The following is an 18235-nucleotide window of genomic DNA, read 5'->3' as shown; positions in this document are numbered from 1 at the left end:
TTGTCACGGAGATGAGATGGGAAGCGGCCAGCAACCTGACCTCAACCCCGTGATGTGTCAGTTTTCTTCTTACTGCCATTGAGAAAGGTCGTTCCTTTCTCTCCTTCCTTTCCATAGCCAGTTGTTCTTGCCCTTGCCAGTGTTTTTTGGTTATTTTTGTGATAAGTGTGTGTTCAGTGTGCCTGTGTTTTGGTTTTTATCATGTAATACCAAAACCCAGCTAAAAGTTCCCGTAAGCCTCAGAGAAAATGTCCTAGTAGGCTCCTATCCTTGCTCACATTACTGTATATGGCTTCCTTTGAGACTGACCCCCATTCAACTTGTAGTAGGTGCAGATCGAATGATTGTAATGTGACTAACCCTTGCCCTGAGTGTTGTTCTTGGCCCCCTGTGCAGTGGAAGAGATTTCCCATAAAGAAGCAGCACAAACGGAAGATGGAGGCACCATCTTGGGAAGGATTTTCACCTCCTTCGATGGATGTTTCTGAGGTTCCTCGTTGTTCTGCTTCTCCCCTTCTTCTCCTTCCTTGTCAGGTTTGTCTCCTTCCTTTTCTTCCATTGATTCGCCTCTGGAAGTTTTGGGAGAAGGTTCTCTGAATATACCTCATGCTGCCCCATCTCTCGGGGGGATGTTTCCCTTCCCAGGAGGGTTGGGCCAGTGCCATCTTTTTCCTCTGTTTCAGACTCAGATGCGCAGAGGATGTCGGTTGTTTGGGCTTCGTTAGACCTATCAGGGTTACCAACCTTAGATGGTCTGCTGCCCAATTTCATGTCTTCACGCATTCCAGTGTCAGCTGCCATGGCAGTTCCTAACCCTCCAGGCCTTCACTCTACTGGGTCTCGTGTTACACCTTCTAGTGAGATGTCATTGGTTATCTCTACGCATCATCCTGGGTTACCTCCCGTTCACCCTGCGATTGCTCCCACAGATCAGGTTCAGAGTTCGTCTGCTTCAGTGATGTCACAGCCTAGTTCTACTATGACGTCATCTTCTATTGCCCTCTCTGCTTCTCTTGTTCAAATTGTACTTGACACTGTCAACTCTGCTCTTCGAGTGAAATATGGGTATTTTCTTAAGAGGAGATGGTGTAGATCTCCTTCTTTGCCTTTGTTATCTTCTTCCTCATCCTCTTCTTCATCGTCTCCCCCTCCTGTCCGTTCCCGCATCAGATGTCGGAGGATTAAGGACTTTGTTGTAACTCCTCTCCCAAAAAAACAGATGACCATCTCTTCTTCGCCTTCGGACCACAGCCATGTTTCTCCTTCACATGTACGTGTTCCTGTGGGAAATGTGTCTCGTCCGTCATCCTTTCGCCATCAAGAGCCTCGTGCTGAGAAAGACTCTACTGTTGTTACTTCTCCAACGGGTCCTGTTCAAGCTAGGAGGAAGGACAACAAGGCTCCAATCAAGAAATCCCGAATAACAGAACTTCCTAGAAGTCCTGTCAGGCCTACACCTCTTAGATGTCTTCGCTCCAAATCACGGTTGCCTAGAATAAATCGTGATTCCTCTCCTGATTCCCTCAGATATGGATGTGTGGATAGACATGGCCGTCACGGCTATCATGATTCCTCTCCTGATTCCCTCGGATGCGGAAGTGTGAATACACACGGCCGTGTAGATGGTGACGGACGTACATCTAGTCACCACCATAGAGATGGATGCAACAGTGGTTCTTCATCTGACTCACTGCTTCGCCATTCTCAACGACGTTTCTTATCACGATCTTCAAGAAAGGACCACCGCCATCATTTGTCTTTCCGCATCTATGGCCGCCGTTCACCTTCCCACGTCCATGGCCATCATTCGCCTTCCCATATCCGCAGCTGTTATTCATCATCCCACGTCCGCAGATGTAGGCTACAGGATGATGCACGTCTGTCGTACAAAAAAGGGTCTTCTGCATCTCGAACCTGTGATCGAGACCTCTCTCTTCCCTCTACTTTGAAATTTCAAGCTCCCGAGAAGGTATTAGGATCTGACAGATCTTATGCTCCAGTTCTAAACCCTGCAAATCCTTCGGAGGAGGCAGATGGGGATCCTCGTGTCCAGGAGGAAGACAGGGATCCTTGTGTCCAGGAGGCAGAAGATTTGGAGAATCAGGAGTTCTTTCCTCTTATGAAGAGGTTACTGATCTAATTTGTGAGTTCAATAATCTTTCTAAAAAGGCTGTGACTCCTCCTACGATCATTCCGACAGAAATAGAAGTCTTGCTGAGGCCGAAGAAGGACTCAAAGACATCTTTTGAGTTACCTTGTTCTAGTCATGCTAATTCAGTCCTGAATCATGTATATTCCTTGACTTCAGGAATGGAATAACTCCCTCTGTTCCGGCAGATCATTTAAGTTTCTCCCTCCTCTACCTCACCACAGTAAGTATTATGCAACTCCTCTCATGCCTCTTCTGAATAGACAGGTCAACTCCGATGTCGTCCGTCTCAAGCCAGGTTTGACCCTGGATCAGGTCAGAGCAGAAGGTTCTCTTTCCTTTCAAGAAGCTGCTTCTTTGGAGTCGACTGCCTCTTCTGCCTTCCAAACTGTTTCCTGGCTGGATTTGTGGTCTTCAGCTGTTGCCAAGATTTCTTCTTTCCCTTCGTCAAGGAATAAAGTTAATAGTTCAGCTTACATCAGATTGTTGCAATCTGGTGCTAAGGCTATTTCCTACCTTACCCAACTGACTGCTAATTTTGGGCTAATGTCCAGCTGATAAGGAGAGACACAGCCCTCTCCGAAGTGGCTCGGTCTGTCAATGTGGATTCTTTATTATCCTTGAGGAATGGTGATATTCTGAACTCCCAGTTGCTTTTCCCCATGGAACAATTGGATGTAGCTATCGACAGGCGTAAAACCAACAACAATGATCGTCTTGTCCAACAAGCAGTGAGTAAAGCATCAGCTCCTTCTCATCTGAATGTTCCAAGGCAGGATCCGCAGCCTATAAAAAGCCTATAAGACCTTCTTCTATGATCAAGACTTCCCAACCTACTTCGTCACCGAAGAAGTCTTTCCTACAACGTCCCATTCAGTCTTGCTCTACCAGGCCAGGATGGGGAAATAGGGGCAGAGGTAGGGAGGTAGACGATAGAGTGGGCGGCCCTCCCCACTCTGCCACCAATGGGGGGATGCCTGGCGAGGTCTCTGAAACACCTAGCTCTCCAAGAAGAAGTGAGGAAGATGATGGAGAAGGGAGCTGTAGAGCAAGTACTGCAAAGCGTCCTTCCCCAGGGTTCTACAGCCGAGTCTTCCTAGTCCCCAAGGCAACTGGCAGTTGGAGGCCAGTGATAGACTTATCAACACTGAACCTCTTTATCAGAAAGGCAAAGTTCAAGATGGCGACTCCCCAAACATTCTCAGCAGCCGTCAGAGACAACGACTACATGCTGACCACAAGAGTTTTCACCCTAGTGTCGACATGGGCTCATGCTCAGGGAATTCGCCTCCAAAGATATCTCAACGACTGGCTGGTCTTGGCGAGTTCTCAGGAAAAGATAATTCAAGACAGAGATTATCTTCTCCAATTTTGTTGCAGCTTAGGCATCATGATAAATCTGGAAAAGTCCAATCTTCAACCCAGTCAAAGAATCCTTTACCTGGGAATGATCACAGACACTGCCTCGTCAAGTCTCCCCATCGGATCAGAGGATAGGGAAGTTCAGGGCAGTGGCTCACTCCTTCCTATCCAAACGGAACCAACCGGCTTGACAATAGTAAGTGATCCTAGGACTTCTGACATCGCTATAGAAGCTGGTTCCTCACAGGTATCTTCATCTTCATTCTCTGCAATGGGGGCTGAAGGAATTTTGGTCTCCAGCAAGGGAATCTCCTCAGCTACAGGTCCCTCTGTGGACACAGGTAAGTAGCAACCTTCTGTGGTGGTTGAACGACGAAAACCTGACAGTGGGAGTGCCTCTTCATTCACCCCCTCTGAAGCTCCTCCTGTTCTAAGACGCTTCTTCCGAAGGTTGGGGAGCACATCTAGATGATCTCCTGACTTCGGATGTGGGGTCCTCAGGGCAGGAAACTTCACAAAAACGTGCTAGAGTTGAAAGCAGCCTTCCTAGCACTTACGAGTTTCAAGAAAGGGTGATGGGGCACTCCGTTATTCTGATGTCGGACAGCACTACGGTGGTAGTTCATGAGAAGAAAAGGGGGGCTAGTGTCACGCCAACTTCCAGTTACACCAGTGGGCTATCTACAACTCAGTGGACCTCATGGCCAGTTACATTCCAGGCAAGAGGAATGTAGCGACTGACAAGCTAAGTCGTCGGGGACAGGTTCTAGGGACAGAGTGGTCTCTGCATCAGGAGATGGCATACAGGCTTTATCATCTGTGGGGGAGACCAATAATACACCTCTTCGCAACAAGGTTCAACAGGAAGCTAGAGGTCTATTGTTCAGTAGTTCCAGATCTCTTCGCCGAGGCAGAAGATGCCCTTCAACATCCTTGGGACAACCTGGATGTCTACGCCTTTTCCCCACTTTTGCCTGATCCATCATGTCCTGAACGGAGTGATGATTTCCCAGAATCTCAGGATGACCCTTGTAACTCCTTTACGGCCTCAAGCAGAACGGTTTCCGGATCTTCTAACTCTGCTCTCAGTGGTTCCATGAGAAATACCCCCTTGGTACAATCTTCTCTTTCAACCTCATGTAGGATGATACCATCAATCGGTAACATCCCTATCTCTTCACGGTTGGAGACTATCCAGTATCTCCTGCGAGTGCCAGGCTTTTCTCGCAGAGCAGCAACACAGATGTCTGGTTACCTCAGAAGGTCTTCTTCAGCCAGGTATCAGGGGAAATGGGCCATCTACTGTGATTGGTGTTGTCTATGGGGCTTCTCTCCACTCGGAACCTCTATTCAATGGATAGCTGATTTTCTGATGTTCCTCAGAACAGAAAAACACCTTTCTGTTTCTGCTACTAAGGGCTACAGGGCTGCCTTGGGAATGGTTCTTCGTTTGAAAGGTATGGTCATAACTTCATCTTGGGAAATCTCTATTCTGCTCAAAAGTTTTGAATAGTCTTCTTCTAAAGAACTGAAACCTCCAACCTGGGATCTGACTGGTGCTAAGTGGTCTCACTTGAGCCCCATACGAACCTCTGCATCGGTCATTGGACAGAAACGTGACCCTCAAGATGGTTTTCCTTCTAGCCTTGGCTTCTTCGAAGAGAGTGGGTAAACTCCATGGCATAGCTTTTGATGTTAAACATACCAGGGGTTGGAAGTCAGTAGCATTCGAATTTATCCCAGAAATTGTGGCTGAGACTCAAAACCCCTCGGTTCATGATGAAAGGTTTACCTCCTTTTCCATCCCTTCCCTTGGGGATTTGGTTAACAACGATCCAGATAAATTGCTCCTTTTCCCCGTCAGAGCACTGCATTGCCATCTAAAAAGGACTCAACATCTCAGACAGGGATGCCAAAGACTTTTTGTTAGCACAGGCCGGATCAGGAAAGAAGTGTCCAAGAATACTACAAGGTATTTCGTTTTGGCTTCGTAAAGTGATTAGGCATGCCTACCCTCTTCATCATTTTCTACTGCCAATACTGTGCATGCAAGAGCACATGACATTAGAGGACTAAGCTCTTCCTTGGCATTCAAGAACTTATCTGTTCTTTGTATCCTGAATGCTGGTTCTTGGCTCTGCCAAACCCCATTCACTTCCTTCTACCTGGGGAACATTGCCCACAGGTCCTTGGACACTATTTCCTTGGGTCCAGTGGTGGCTGCTCGACAAGTTGTGTAGCTCAGCCAGTGCCCCTAGCAGGACAGTTTTCCATCTTGCCTAAGATGATGGTATGAAAGTGAGATGACTGGTCTCTATCCCTTCCTCCCTTTTTTCCTTTCTTCTCTACCTATGGGCAGTATGAAGATGGTTCCATCATACGCTGGAATAGGCCACATACAGGTGAGTGTGGTAGCCTTACTGTTGGTTTGTTTTTATTCTACACAAATATACCTAGCAGTAGCAAACCCTTCCTCTCTCTAGCAAGGAGAGAGAGGAATGATAACAAATGTGTATAGGTGGCTACCTTAGTTTGTTATCTGAACAGATAGAGTTCTTTAACTTTCTCTAATGCAATGAATTTCTGCATTGGACTTAGCTCAGTAATCTGACTGTTGGTTACTCATATATCTAACAGATCAGAGGCTTAGGTCTCCTTTCTTTGAAATCTCTTATTCATGAAGTATGACCAGGTGTGCCAAACCTCCAGTCAATTCAGGATTCTCTTACCTCCCACCAAGAGTGAGTTTATCCTGATGTTAAGACCCAGGTTTGTTCTGCGTATGAACAAATGATAAATTTAAATCAATCTGCATTTTTTATAGCTAACAAACCTGCGGTCTTAACATTTACTGCCCACCTCTAGCCACCCCTCTTTCAGTTAACAATAGGCTGGAAGAAAACCGATGTCTCAGGGATGAGATCAGGTTGCTGGCCAATTCCCATCTCATCTCTGTGACAAGATGCCAGATACCACCAATTCCTTGCATAAACAATTCTTTTTTTTTTTACCAGTTTCCAGGTGGAGCCATAAGATTTATCCTAATGTTGAGACCGCAGGTTTGTTAGCTATGAAAAATACAAGTTACTTTAAATTTGTCATTTTATTATGAACAACATCTACAACCCACTTCCATACAATTATTCAACATCCCCACTTCAATTCTGTTTAGTAGAGCTGGTTCAACAAACCTTTCATACATTCTAAACTTGGCCTCCAGAGATACTGCCAGTTTCATCACAATCTTTTGCACATATCCTGCCACCAGTTTTTTTCTGATACATATACCTGCCACTCCACTCAGGATCTGTTGCTACTGTGCTGTTACAACACTTGGTTATTAAGTCTTCCTGGTACCCCTATCTTTCACGATACCTGTACCTATCTAACTACTTGTTTGGTATTCTATTAAATGCCATCTAAAGATCCACAAATATACGATATATAAGGTCTTTGATTTTGTATGGTACTTTCTCAGGAAACTGTCTCATTATCAAGACAGCGGGTTTAAGTTTCCCTTGCACAAAATCAAACTAACCATTTTACCTAACTACCTTCCCAACCCCAGCACCCTCCCCAATATTTTAATACTATGCTCCAGCACTCTAACTCCTCTATATTCCTCAGACTGTACTGCATTCACTTTGCTTTGCAAACTGTAGCTGTGATACCCTCCTCTGCCTCTTCTTCAATACGTTCTTAAATGTTTTAAGTCAACTCATTAATAACTGGTTTCTTACAAATGTTTCAGAATAAAAGTTGTTGAGTTAACATCTCTCACTGCCAGCTGTTTTTAGTGGCAATGTCCACAAGCTAACATATGGTCCAATTGACATATTGTGGCGCTACTTTGGCTTCTTATCTATGCGTCACCTACTCCGAGAAGCTAGTACTAAAAATGGTGAAAACTCCTTGGGATGCCGTGTTTAGTACTAGCCCCTTGGGATCAAAGTATTATATACAATCATTTCTACATCATGTGGTCAACAAATTATATATACGATGTCTTCAGGTGGCCATCTACTTTACATTTACCATACGGTGTTTAGTACTAGCACCTTGGAGTAAGTGACGCATCGGTAACAAGCAAAAGTAGCACCCATATTGTTCCAGGCATTTAGGAATTCATTCAAATTTTTCAAGTACAGGCAGTCCCCGGTTATCGGTGGGGGTTCCGTTCTGATGGTGTGATGATAAGCAAAAATCGCGATAACCAAAAATCTGCAATTTTCGGCCAGCGGCGCCTCTATCAGGCATATATCAGCACCAATGTGCGATTATTGGCACCAATAAGTGGAAATCGGCACATATCAGCACCGAAAATCACCGATTTTCATCCCTAGACAAGCACCAAAAAAACCGGATCACCGATAACCAAGCCCGCTGATAACCAGGGACTGTCAGTTAGCCTATGTAGAGAACCCAATCAGCCTCTATTGCTTCACATCACTAGCTTCAAAGACTTTAATTCCTGCAAGAGCAAAACTCTAGCAATATTTAACCCTTATCAAGAGAGATGAGAGATGACATGTCAGGAAATTCACATATGTCCACGCGATAACTGATGATAATATCACTGAAGTAAAGCTAAAGAAAAAATAAAAAACATGGGTTTTAAAATACAAATTGCAATTACTCCCCTAACACTAACCAATTCAATTGTACTGTACCACCATCATTACAGTTAAATCTGTAGTAAGTTTTTCCTTTCTCTTCTTCATCTGCAAAATTTTAAGTACACTAATGTAGCTTCCTTCTTTTCGTATAAGGAGTTAAACAGAAAAGCGGGTGATCTTATGAGCAACACCTGATTTTGGGATAGGGCACTCATTCAGACTACTGCATACTTAGGAAAGGAGTTCTAGTACTGAAAGGAATCTATCAATCATATCTCTTATTTTAATGAGACTATTACCACAAACTTGGAAAGATGGAAGATGATTATTTTCAGTGAAATAACTTTTTACATAATAATCATCCACTTATTTTTCTATATGTTCTCCATAAAGTTATCTAGTCATTGTGCAGACAATAAAGGTTAAACACTTTCCAATTTGTAAAGAAGTATCTGTGGGTAATTCAAAAGCACCTGTGAATATTTTCAGCCCTATTACCTAAAGAATCTAAGCTACGTGATTCCCATGTTTATACAGTACTGGTAGTACAGCTCCTTGCATAATACCAGAGTTGATATTTTAGTATTCCAAGTTGTACAAGATAGTCCTTGTTTAGTTTAGAGTGTCTTGATAACTACCTTTTTGCATGCTGCAAGAGCATTTTAGGTTGTTTACTATGCATGAACAAAAGAAGCAAATGAAATCAGAGAGCTCCCCCAATAACTGACAATGTTAAAATGAATTTGACGATAAGAGGCAATACTGAAAAATACCATGTCAATTGAAAAAATCTGGTGTGAAATTAAATGTCTATTTCTACCAGCAGGTCATTCTGGTGGAGAAACAGAAAATAATTTTGTGCTGCTCCAGTACACTTAAGGCTAAAATTTTTATTGTATGGCTGATGGGTAAAATGATGTCCTTCACTTCTAGCTTGATATAGCTCCATTTCTTTTTGATATCTTTACTGAGTCTGAGAACCTAATACCAAAAGAAAACTATTTGTCCTCATAATCATTATCATTGGCACCAATGCCATGCAACACGAAGGCCCTCTGTGAAATTCCATCTCTCATGTCTGTACTGTACTGTGCTTTCACTCCAGCCTCTGGTCTCATTGTTCTCATCCTAGTATGTTGGGTCTTCCTACTCTCCTGGTGCCCACAAGAGCCCAGCTGACACTTTTAAGTACCGTTCTCCCAGGATGGTACAAAGGACATGTCCAACCCTCCTTATTATCTCCATCTATGTAAGTGACTTACATAGTTTCACTTAAGGAATCATTGATCACATTACCCTGTCATCTGACTTGTACAGTACCCTCAAATCAAAAAATTCTTTTAGATCATGTTCCATCATCAAACCATGATCCATGCCCTAATAGCAATACACTAAGGTTAGACTAAATGTATAATCTTACTTTGGAAAGCCATTTTAGTCTACAGAATTTCAATCCCAAATTTTAATCAGCATGCCCACTGTTTGTTTTGTCCTTTATAGTCTTTCACCATATTCCAACTCAAGAGAACCTACACTGGATATCATAATTCCTAAATATCTGAAAGACTCAACCTCAACAATCCCTTCTTCATCTAGTGTTATTTCATTTCTTTGTGCATACTCCATCCCTGTTGTTTTTCTTATATTTATCCTAAACCCCCATCTCTCTTGACATATGTAGCATTCTATCAGGAAAGAGTTGTAAATCTTAAAACTGCATCGGCGTACTTAAGTCTCGTGTTTCAATCATCACAGCAATCTAACGTATCTCTTCCTTCCCCAACCACTTTTCTTATTATGAAAACCACAGGAAGGCCAAACACCTACTTAATATATACAGTACATGACTTTGTCAGCATAATCATGTTTTTACAGATATTCCATCTTATCTTTCCTTGTGCATTGTTCAATTCACCCTCCTCCAGGATATTTTCTAATAACGTCTCACCTGATGTTATAGTATAGTAGACTGATACACATTCCTGTTAGAACATTCCTCATTGAATGTTTTCATCTCCTTAGATATAGTTTCTGATGCTGCAAATCTATTTTGAAAGTCAAATGAAAAGCTTCTTGATGCTTAACTTCATAAATACTCAGTCAATGTTTCTGTTAGGTGCATTTAATTCCAAATTTGGTCTGGTGATAAGTCAGCAATCACTATTAATATCTGCTCCTCTGTAGCACCCAGGGTTCCTTGGCAATTTTTTTTCTCTAGTAATTAATAGCTATGTGATATTTGGTTTCTATACAACAATTATTGCAATTTTTGAGAATTTGCAAAGCATACAGTTGCTTTGATGCAGTACACAATATAGCAGTGGCATGTTGTTCTCAATACCAATACGTAACTATTACAGATTATCACTTTCTTAAATAAACACCATGCTCATAAGAACACCAACCTGATGAAATCCATTTTTCCATTTGCAAAAGCAAGCCTCCATAAGTAATATTACTTGGAAAGCCTGACTGGTTAACAAGTTTTCATGGATATAGGCAAACTGAATTCCCATGAATCATACCCCATTGGGGCTGAAAATGAAAGAAAACTTTGGTTGTTGCCTGTTTAAATTTGTTATAAAAAATTTAACCTAAATTTTCTGAGATGTGGGATACCACTCCAGCTAGCCAGTTACTTAATCAAGCCCACTGTTAATGGGTACCAACTCTTGAATAGAAAGAAAGGAGTCAACCACTTTACTGTAAGATTCAATGGACTAGTATGCATGTCTCTCAAGACAGCATGTTCTCAACACCATCCAATGGAATGGGTAGACTTTAACTTCTACTAATTTTTCTTCTGAATTTTATAATTATATCAAAATGGTTAGATTTCAACAAAATTTCTTGGTTAGATTTGCTCCCAAACCAAGCACTCAGTGTTGGTTTAATTAAAACAGTTACACACACTCTATGCAAATTGGTACAGTGTTCAAGAGTCAGAGTGGTGTGGCTAACTCAAAGGAAGAACAATTACTTCATGGTCACATTCATTTTTTAATTAAAAGCACAAACTCCATGGCAGATCTTACCAAATACTCTGAGAAAATAATAAGTTCCCACACATACAGTTTAGCTTAATACTTATTTCATTAGTAGTCCCCTGCTCAATTTCACTCCCAATCCAAAATACCTGATTGGTTTTTGAACAGAGTGCATTCCACAGTAAATACTTCTTCATTTCTGACCTAAAAACTTCAAAGGTAACACTCTTTACTCTTTACACAGTATACCAAAGAAGAGCACAACACTCAAGTATTATGTTTGCAATAAAACTCCCTTCGCCAAAGTATTCTGATTGGTATAATGAATATAAGGTAAACATGCACACCCATATTGAGCTGCAGTTGTGATGGATGTACCTACAAACTACAGTATTAAAAAAGTAAGGTGAGCCACGAGGTATTTTCCTAATATTGTTTTAATTAATGATCTAAGTATTAAACTAATACAAAGGTTAGTTATTACTATTACCACCTAGTAATTTAACCAGACCACTGAGTTACGATACTTCTCTCACTGGGCTGGCACAAAGGGTTCTTCTTTATTAATTATAAAATTTTAATTTTACCTAACAACTTTCAACTCTTTCAAAATAATTTTATAACAAGATAAACTGGGAATAAAGTCTGACAAAATTTCCTTGCCTAATTTATTTCCAAAACATGACATTTAGTGCTATCCTGCAATCTATGCACACTGGGATCAGGTCACAAGGACTATTCATCACATACCCTTGGGTCAAACATATATGACCAGTTCGAAGATGAGATTACATTACTTGCATATTTATTTTTGGTTCAAGGGATGCTATAACTAAACCTTGGGTTTTATCTGCTTTCAGTTGCTGTCAGCTTCTTTATTCCTGAAATCTGTAATTTACTAAGATGATGGGTTTTACAGATGTTAATCACTGACCAGAATTGGTATGTCTGATCTGGTTATAGTATTTGAAGCTTAGGCTGCTTTACTGGTATCCTCATTTCCCTGTATGTCCACGTAGAAAGGGATTCAAAATATTTCACCAATACACTAGTTGCGTATACTGTACTGTAATTTGCAGTGGCAATTAGATTTGCAGTACATGAGAATTTATCCGGAGACATAGAAAGATACAAATTTCTATGGTGGCATTATTTTATAATCTTTGGTGTGCTGAATTCATTCCTCACAGTTTGAAAGAGAATTTATTTGTTTCATTATGTTATATGGCAGCAACTCTTATGCCTGTTAAGAGATTCGACTCCATCAATATAAACTGCAAGTGAAGCTGGTAACTGTTCATACTACCATGAGCCTTTCTTTTTTGCTTTTACCGGGTAAAGACTTTAGGATACATTTTTCCTGGGCATCAGTGATGAAATTTTCTATGCTACTGTGAGTATATTCATTGGTCTTGTTTTGGTTTCTTAGATTATATGGTGAAATCTGTTCACCTTAGTGTATTTCTTCAAGTCTGCTTAATATTATAAAGACTGACGGAATTGTTTATTTAGATTTGCAAATAATTTTTGATCTGTGGAAAACAATGACTAAAATATAACTTAGATATGCCACTTTCAATAATTTAGAACAACCAAGGATGATATAACACTACAAGAGCTAAAAATATACCCATTAAGTGCTTGCATCTTCTTCATCTACACAATACAAGTTCTATTTCTGAACCAAATCTATCAGCAGTTTGGTATTATGAATTCAACATGGGGCCTTCAAGTCACCAAGTAGTATTAAAGATTATGGTAATAAAGTTATATTTTGTAAATGTGATACACTACCAAGTGATTTTATGAATATAAAATTACAGTTCATGAGCAGTGTCACTGACTGACTGGCTAAAAGAACAACAATAGCATCAGCACCCCTTTCAAAGTAAACAAGACACTCATACCAGGGGAAAGAAAATATAAATTTTCATAGTAAAATTTATTATTTGGATACTTACCTAGTCTTAAAGTTAGCTTATACAGTAAACCCCCCGTATTCGTGTTATCATGGTTCGCGGACTCACGCATTCACGGGTTTCTCTGTGGAACATATCTAGCCATCATTCACGAAAAATTCGTCCATTCGCAGTATTTTTCACAGAGAAATATTCACTAATTACTGTATTTTCATATAATTTTCATGAATAAATGCACTTTTTATGATAAAACTATTAAAATACTCAGGTATAAGCATTTTTACAGGGTTTTTCTTGGTTTAAGCTATCAAAATGGGCAGTTCTAAGTGTTTTTAGAGGGGTTTTAAGCATTCGCGGATTTGACCTATTCGCCGGGGGGTGTGGGACGCATCCCCCGCGAATACGGGGGTTCACTGTATCTCCACGCCGATTAGCAAGTCAGCATTCAAACAAAAAATCATTTGGCTAACCCAGAAGACTGTCTAGTTCACTTGTTTTCCACCAGGTGTGTTCGAATGTTTTAGATCTCGTCAGAATTCTCCTTGACAGCCCACTAATTTATATTATTTGGGATGAATCTTACCTACTGTTAAAGTTAGCTGATTCCTACATTGAGAAAAAGGATGGCGTGTAGTGCAGCTAGACAATTTCCTCTCAGCCAAGCAAGCTAAGAGCTTCTCGTATGAAACCCACAGCATTCTTACCTGATCTGGAATCCTTCCTGGATACTACTGCCGCCAGAGGGTGGATTCCATTCAGGGTGCAAGGCTCTCATGTGTGTGCAGCCAAGATCAGCCTTGGAGAGAAAACCACTTGTCTTCAGCCAGAATGAATAAAAGTGGTGTGGTGGGACCCCTGTGCCTGGGTCCGAAAGCCCAAAAAACGAGTCAACTACAAATAAATAGTACCTATGATACAAAGGTACACTCCAAATAAATAGTACCTATGATACAAAGGTACACTCCATACAACAAATGTACGGTAGCTTCAGGCTCCCCAGAAAACCAACAACTGGGATCAAAATAAAGTTTAAAAGATTACACTTTCTTTCGATTCAAGCACAGACTTTACCTGCTGTTACTAGAGGGCTAAGGGCTTTACAATTTTCAAACGCAATTTCTACATCTTTAAGATAATGAGCAGCAAAATCTGAACTGCACCTCCACTGTGCTGCATTAACTATATCCTCAAGAGACAAATTCTTCAAAAAACTAAAGGCAGTAGCAACTGCTCTTCCACTATGAATATCTACCTTCAATAAAGGTAAGAGATCTGCATTTAGTTTTTCATGCACTAGTCTTATTAAATGCTTAACAAAAACAGACATCACATTCTTAGATACTATAATGGAGTGTTATGTTTTCTAACCCCACAAAATAAATTATGAACTCTGCCCTAGCAGGCTTTAATCTATCTAAATAAATTTTAATTGCTCTTACAGGACAGAGCAAAGAATCTTCTTCACTCCCCACCAAAGAGGTTAAATTTGGAATCCTTACCGTTCTTGGTACCGTAGTAGTTTAGCCTTGACATCATTCTTAGCCCTCAACAAAGGCACAAATGATAAAATGGCATCTACTTTACAAAGCCTACATTATTGGAGAATGCATGTAACTCACTCACTTTTTTCGTTGTCACTAGCATTACCAAAAAGTCTTCATGGTCAAGAATCTTCAAAGAAGCAGATTCCAAGGACTCAAATGGATCTGCAGATAACAATTTTAAAACTACATCCAAGTTCCATGAAAGAGATTGATACTGAACCCTGGGGACTTCAATCTCAAATGATCTCAACCCCTCCTTAGGATTGTTAGAAATATCCAATTGCAAATGACGCCAAACTGAGGAAGCATGGATCTATATCCTCGAATAGCAGCTATGGAAAGATTCTTACTATATCTAAGGCATTATCAAAAGAACTTGATGATGTTGCCTATAGAGGTATGGGTGCTGGAAATCCCTCTAGAGAGACACCGAAGCAGTACACAGACCACTTCCTCTGATACAAGGCCAAGGCTGTTTGTTCATCTTGATTTAAGGACAGATTTCCCGAGATACTTTAGAAAACCCCCTTGCTTGGAGGAAACGGTCGAGTCTCCAAGCGGTTAAGTGTAGCATGAGGAGGCTGTGGTGGAACCACATAGAACTCAGTTGTTTGAGTAGATCTTTCCTTAATGGAAGAATACGAGGGAGATCCACCATAAGAGCTAGAAGGTCTGGAAACCATTCTCTCTGAGGCCAGTTATTCTGCAATGGTTTGATTCCCGAAACTTGTTTAGCACATTCCTTATTATTGCAAAAGGGGGAAAAGCATAAGTATCTAGGTTGGACCAATCTTCAAGAAATGCATCTACTGCCCAAACCTGAGGATCCTGGCATGGAGAATAATAAACTGGAAGTTTCTTGTTCATCGATAAGGCAAATAAGTCCACATTTGGTGCTCCCCACAGACTCCACAGCAACTGGCAGACTTGCGGATGTAAAGACCATTCTGTGGGTATTACTTGTCCTTTCCTGCTCAATTGATCTGCCAAAACATGGTGCTTTCCTGGAATGACTGTGGAACCAAAACTAAGTTCCTGGCCTCTGCCCAAAGAAGCAACTTCTCCACTATCAGAAACATTGACTTCGATAACGTGCCACCCAAGTTTCCGATGTATGTGTGCCAAAGTGGTGGTACTGTCTAGAAATACTACTACAGGCAGTCCCCAGTTATCAGCAGGCTCGATTATCAACAATTTTTAGAGCCAAAAATTGCCAATTTCCGCTTATTGGCACTGAGAATTGGGTACTGGTGCCGATAAATACCCAACAGAGGCACTGATAACCAAAAATCAGCAATTTTCTTTCAGCACCAACAAGCGCCAAAAATCACCAAAAAAGTGCTGAAAATGCCGATTTTCAGTCATCAGCGATTTCCAGTTATCGTCACGTTGTCAGAACAGAACCCCTGCCGATAACCGGGGATTGCTTGTACTGTACTGTATTACCTTTCCTCTGGCTAGGTGTTCGCACTGAAGGAGGGACTTCAATTCCACCAACAGTTCTAGATTGTTTATGTGCAACTCCTTTTCTTGTGACGACCGTATCCCAGACATCTGATAACCTTCCAGGCATGTCATTACCCCTTGGGATGACCCTGTCACCAGTCTCTCACGATCCTTCCACCATGCTAACATCTCCCGAAGACTTACTGGGACCAAAACTAAATGGTGGTCATGTTGAGATACTGCTGGGGAAGGCGCAATAATCCAGCACCCAGACCAAACATAATTAGGTAAGCCACCTTTGAACTACAATACATATTGGTTCGAGTGTTGTTCCCTGTTCTTTATTGTCAAACCTTATGGGTTTCCAGAATAAAGAAAATGGTTAATAACCTGTGACTATACCTCAGACCAAAAATTAATCTGGGTTGTTAGGTTTTATTTATTAGAAGCTAAGTCATTTCGTCACTGTCAATTTCTTTAGTAAGCTCCTTGAAGGACGAACAGCAGCTACACTATTGAAAAACAGGTTTTGACATAGGAAAAACCTATTTTTGGTAGCCGTTGTGAGTCCTCAAACCCAGCCTCTTTCCCTGACGAAAAGGCATGGGACTAGGGTGAACATTTATCTTGCACAGACCTGGTGTATAATGAAGATGACGTTGACTTGACTTACTGTCACGTCCGTGCAAGTACAACAAAGAGCCTAAGTAATCGTTGTAGGACAGGAGATAGAGCTCTCCTGTCCTGACTCCTTTATATTCTATCACTGTGCCAACAAGCACTATTCTGGCCGAGACCAACTATACAAGAATTCTTGGTATGTAATTGGTTGTTCTGTCTTACAGAGGCCCTGGGGGACCATGAGAGTGTAACTACTTGAGGATGAACAGTGGCTACCAAAAATACGTTTTATCTATGTCAAAACCTGTTTTTTAATGTCTGTTATATTGTCCAGTGTGTTGGATACAAAGTCATGTGATTATACTGAGATAAAAATGCTTTCTAGTCTAAATTCCATAAACAACATTCCACTGGACAACATAAAAATTGAAAATTTAAGTAAAATCTGTCAGGTTATAGTGATTAAGTACTAAACTATTTTTTACTCATTGTTAAATTAAGCTAATTTTGTTTTGTATTGGTATTTTTTTAATTTGTGTTGAGCGCCTTACTCTTATTACTGTATATTCTTTCAATTTTTATAAATTATTTTTCAGCTTTCAACTTGGGATTCTTCACACTTTTAACCCTTAAGAGATGGGCTAATTATATATAATGCATGGCCCCCAGACTGGGCAAACTTTAAGGTTGGCCAATTTAAGAACAAACACAGCAATGGAAAGAGGAAGATATGCAATACACATGGTGTATGAAAAAAATTCTAAAAAATTTTCCCTACCTTCCACGGGAAGTTGAAAGTGACTATTTACAACCCTGTGTGGGGCCTCTTTTACAAAACACTCGTAAATTTCACCAAGTTATACATGTTTTTTCTAATAATTTATTTTGTTTTATTTTGTAAAATTATAATTACAACTCACACAATATCATGACATAAGAACTAAAATCAGTAACAAATTCTGAGCATATTTGTTGTAAAATATTTACGTAAATTTACTTAGATTGGGAAATGCAGTAACTTTTTTTTGGATTTTTTTCTAATGTGTCTGCAAAATTACAGTACAACTATAACTGACATCATATCATAAATGATAAGAAATAAAACCAACAGTAATCCCTCAGTATCTTCATGAGCAAATAAAAAAAAAAAAAGACGTCACAGCAAAGAGAGGAGCAAGACATTCCCCCTCCATGTCAAGAACAATACTGAAGTCCCCAAGACGACCATGATCGAGCTGGGCTGAATTCTTTAGTTGCAACAATTCATTTATCGGCCAATGAAGTATTGGAAACTCTGTCCCGCCCGATACAGACAAATCGTATGGAGCACAATATTAATCCTCCTCAGAGGGGATCCTTCCACCACCCAAAACCTGTTTTAGATCCTCTATTAAGGGTTAATGTTTTGAGATTCTTCATATTTTTGTTTTAAGTATATAGCACAAAAGTAATCTGTTGCATGCAGAGTTTCTTGTTTATCTTTCACTTGTGCCAAACAGCACGAATAAAGTGTACAGTACTATATTATATGTACAGTATTTGTTTATTGATGGTCAGATTTGCATTTTATTCTTTTAAGAAATAAGAAACA

Source organism: Macrobrachium rosenbergii, chromosome 23, assembly GCF_040412425.1.
Source record: "Macrobrachium rosenbergii isolate ZJJX-2024 chromosome 23, ASM4041242v1, whole genome shotgun sequence".
NCBI classification, from domain to species: Eukaryota; Metazoa; Arthropoda; class Malacostraca; order Decapoda; family Palaemonidae; genus Macrobrachium; species Macrobrachium rosenbergii.
The sequence above is the reverse complement of the archived record's forward strand: the minus strand, read 5'-3'. Positions refer to the sequence as shown.